Below are 4,614 nucleotides of genomic sequence, written 5' to 3'. Positions count from 1 at the left end.
GCCGAAGTTTCGATTTGAACCCGGAACTAGGCTTCAAATTAGGCTTGACTTGACCCAAATTACCACATGAGTGATCGGGTTTGCGAGAATGTGGCCAAAGATGGCGAGAAAAGAGCGATTTCAGGGCTTCCGAAGGCTCGAAAATCCCTTAACCAAGGCTTGTCGTCACGTGACGCGGCCTAAATTTGCTTTAATGTTGCAGGTGATGTGGCTTCTACTTCTGGGAGAGCTCCCATGGAGATAGACATTGCTACTGTCGAGGAGGCTTTAGAGTAGGCTTTCACCGCCGCGGTGATGGCTGCTGGGGACGAGGTCCACGAGGAGGAGGCTGTCGAGGAGGAGGAGGCCCCGAGACGGGCCAACGTTGGGCGAGGAGGTCGTCAGCTGAGAGGAGCTCCTGCGTGGGCTGACACTTGGGAGAGCAGGCACCTGCTGTGGGCTGCAGAGGGTCACCTGTCCTACAGGACGGTGAAGAGCTTGGTAAAACCGGAATTCACTACTCATTACTCATCCTCTTTCATTCATTCGTTCAAAACTCTTTCGATTTTCATTCAAAAATAAAGATAGCTTTTGTTTCAAATCACAATAGGAGGCCGGGAACATCAGGTCGTTCTCGGGTTACACGACAGCGATGGAGCACTACGAGCGGCTGTCGGCGGAGGAGCGGGCCATGATCGAGCGTGGAGCGTTCGGTCCTTTGGTGCAGGCCTGGAGGGATATCGCGAAGAGGAAGTTGCGGGCTAACCTTAGCCTGGTCCGCGCTTTCTTGGACCGATTTTGGGATACGATTTCCACGTTTCACATGCCTTTTGGTGAGGTGGGAGTCACTCTGGAGGACTACGGCATGATTTCTGGTCTGCCATGTGGGACCGAGGAGGTGGAGTGGCCGGAGACTGCCATGAGGGTGGACTCGGCCGAGGCGAGGAGATTGATCTGCTGGAACTTGTCGCCGAAGGCTGTTACAGTGCCGGGTTTGGTGCCCAGCTCCTACGTTCGAGACTACTTTGCGGGAAAGATCCCGGCGCTGGTGACTATTGACGGGAGGGAGACGGCTCCTCCTCCTGTCTGGTGAGCGAGAGGGCTCGTTTGTGGCCCTGGTGGTTTTGTCTTCGATTTACCTCGGAGACAAGGATGAGAGGTCGTCGACGAAGCTTCTTCTTCCTTCCTTTCTGACCTGAGTTCCCTAGGGCGTTGGGACTGGGTCACTGCTGGTTTTGCGGTCCTCATCCGCTTCATGAGGGCCATGGTTCGTCCGGAGTTGATGTAGAAGGGGACTTCTCCTGGCGCTGTCGGGCCTGGACTACTGCTGGAGGTATGAACCTTCCTTTAGACCGAAATCAATTCCTCTCTTTATCAAATCACGAATGATCGTCATTGACTATCTTGCTTTGCAGGCGTGGGTGTACTCCTACTTCCCGGGCCTCGCGCCCAAGAGGACGGAGCCGCTGGAGAAGGCCTATCCCGTGCTGAGGGATTGGGTGATGTGCAGGACGAAGAGCAAGCGTTCTTCTCACGGTGTCTACCGGCGGGATGTGAACGCTCTTCAACTGGACAGCGTAAGTATCTTGCTTGTATTCATTTGCTTCTATATTGCTTTTAAATTGATCATAAGAATGATTCCTTGTTTGTCTTGTCCCAGTGGGTGCCCAGGCCTTGGGCGGAGTACGCTGGAGCGCCTCCTTTTGTGGCTGAGGTCCTTCGACCTAGGAGCTCGAGCCGGCTGCTGTTGAGGACGTCGATGGGTCCGGTGTGGTACTTGGGCGAGCGCTTGGCTCGTCAGTGCTCTCGGGACTTGTTGACGGTTCCCATCGATCCTCACAGGACGATGTTCAGGGAGCCTTCTGAGGCTGAGAGGGAGGCAGACTTGGCTGGTGCCAGTGGTGACGCCCTCCTTCTTTCTGGCGAGGACTACTCGGCGTTCCTCTATGGGAGGTTGGCGTACTGGCCGGTAGTGGTGAGCATCTTTTACTCTTCCTCTTGACTTGATTTCCTTTTGAGAACTATGATGAAAGATCACCAATTAATGAGAAATATTTGACTTTGCAGGAGGTCGAGGCGGCAGGCATCGAGCCCCCAGAGTACCCCGAGACCCTCAAGTACAGTGACGCGACCGGGAGGACGACGATCTCCGAGCTGCGTGACTTTGACGTAGCTGTGACGGATGCTGGCCTGGACGACTGGCAGCAGCTGATTCGGAGGGTGAGCCTCTAACTTTGCATAACTTCTGTGTAAGAACACATTTGATTGAGTTTGTTCAATTGTTGAGAATTTCTTTTTGAAAATGCAGGTTGCGCCGTCTCGGTTTGTGGCGTTGTGGAGGGTGGCCAACCGGCTGCGAGCTACTGCCGTCGAGGCACTTGTCGGCGGTCGAGGTCGTCAGGTATGAACCTTATCCCTATTCCATTTTTGATTTTTTAATTTTCCGACTTTGCTTGAAACGATTGACATGAGCCATTTTGTTGTTTACAGGGTGACCGCGAGCTGGAGCGAGAGTTGACCCAGTCTCGAGAGGAGACAGCTCGCTTGTTGAGGGAGCTCGAGGTTCGGGACGCCGAGATTGCCGTTCTTGCGGCAAGAGTTGCAGAGTTGGAGGGCGACCAGCAGTAGTTTTGTGTAGCTTTTGTAGACTTGCACATTTGGACATTGATTTTGGACATTTTTGGACTTTGTTTGGGGCGAGAGCCCCCAGTTTGTAGTACATTTCCCTTGTTTGGTGTATATACGACGGCCTGAGTGGCTTTGCTGCTGGGTTGCGTTGCTTGTATCTGCAGGTTAGCTCTGAACAGGTTTGGTAGATGACGGTTTACGCCGTCATGCTGCCGAAATTTACATAGAAATCACGCAAAACATACATTTGTATATACATATGGCCTTAATTAGCGCAAAACGAAAGACTCAAAAGAATGCAAAAAATGCAAAAAATGAAAAAAAATTTGCCGGAAATGACCGGACGGTAGGGAGGGTTACCCCTAAAAAAAGAAAAAAAACAAAAATCTATAAGTTAGAAATGTAGAAATGAAATTAAGAAATTGAAATTAATATATAAATGTTGAAATTCGGTAAATTGAAAATTATTTTCTAAATTAAATGAATTAAATGCGAAATGTAAAATTAAATTGAATTAAAATGAATTAAAACGAAAATTATTTCCTAAAATGAAAATGTGCAAGTGTGGTAAAATGGCGAAAATGTCGATGTCGCCTCGAAATGCGTGCCCGCGGAATTAGGAAACCTGAAATATGGTAATCTTCACATTTTTACCAAAATAATAACCCGTAGGAATAGGAAATTATTCGTCATGGAATTAGGAAAGATCCAACGCGGAAAATCACAGAAGTGAAGCTGAGGAAGAGGCGCAGCATGAGTTGCGTCCCTTTGAAGAGGCGCAGCAGGTGCCGCGCCTGTTCCCAAGGTGTTCTGTTCTGACGGATTTTTGGAAACAGAAATTAGTATAAATAGAAACATCGATGGAGCTTTTATTCACATAATTCTTCCGTCTCTTCTTCGTCTAATTACACAAAATTCTCAAAATAATCTTTTCATCATGAATACTTTGGAGATTCGCTTGAAGGAATGGACCAACAAATTTTCGAACATGGAGAAACATGATATGGGTGCTTATAATTTTGGGTCTTTGTTGAGTTTAAAACTCATCAAGGTTGTTAAACCGTTCTTGGATGCTTGTCTTGACTATTGGGACCCGAATTACCATGTTTTTGCGTTCCCTGGAGGTGATATTTGCCCATTTCCTGAAGAAATTGCGGCTATTGGTGGGTGGGATCCTGAACACTTGCCTGCCATTCCTTCTACTTCGCAAGGGTACAAGAGCAAATTTAGAGACTTGCTTGGGTTGACTAGACTTGAGGTGGACCGTCTAGTGACCTCGAAGGGAGTGAGGATGCTGGACTTCATAGATCGATTCATCAACAGGGCCGACGCCACCGTTTCTCATGTTACTAGGCGGAGGGCATTTGGCTTTTGCTTGTTGCATGTGTATGTCTTCCAAGGGCATGTTGATGAAGACTTGAGAGGTGATCCCCGTCTTCTGGGCCTTGTTGAGCAAATGGAGCTGCGCAGGAGCCCAGCTTGCTTATGCTTAGGAGAGATTCTTTTGGGCTTGGATAATAGGAAATCCAACCGTGATCTACCGTATTTGGGGAGCCCTGTCATTCTGCAGGTAAAAGACATTTTTTTTTCTTGTCTTTTTTTTTTGTTTTCTTTTTTTTTTTTTCGTTTTTTTTGTTTTTTATTGTTTTTTTTGTTTTTTTTGTTGTCTAATACCCGCTTTTGGTAGGTTTGGCTTATGGAACGGCTCCGATTGATCGAGCCCCCAGTTCATGTGCTTTCCTATCATGCCCACTCGATTGCGATGAGGACGAGGTTGTGCATGGTGGACTTCACTCGGGTCTGTGATTACTGGAAGAACAAACTGAAGAGCGATGATGGCCCGTTGATTAGGTGGGTCGTACCGTGGTGGCACCTCAAATCCGTTACTGGAGTGTCTTCTTTGGATCCCACTAGGTCCGTGCGCATTTCTGGATTGGAGTTTATGGTGTGCATCTTCCCGGAAAGGCTGATGAGACAAGTTGGGCTGAAAACGACGATCCCGAAGCT

This window comes from Silene latifolia, chromosome 10 (assembly GCF_048544455.1).
Source record: "Silene latifolia isolate original U9 population chromosome 10, ASM4854445v1, whole genome shotgun sequence".
Classification (NCBI taxonomy): Eukaryota; Viridiplantae; Streptophyta; class Magnoliopsida; order Caryophyllales; family Caryophyllaceae; genus Silene; species Silene latifolia.
Note: the sequence above shows the minus strand (reverse complement) of the source record.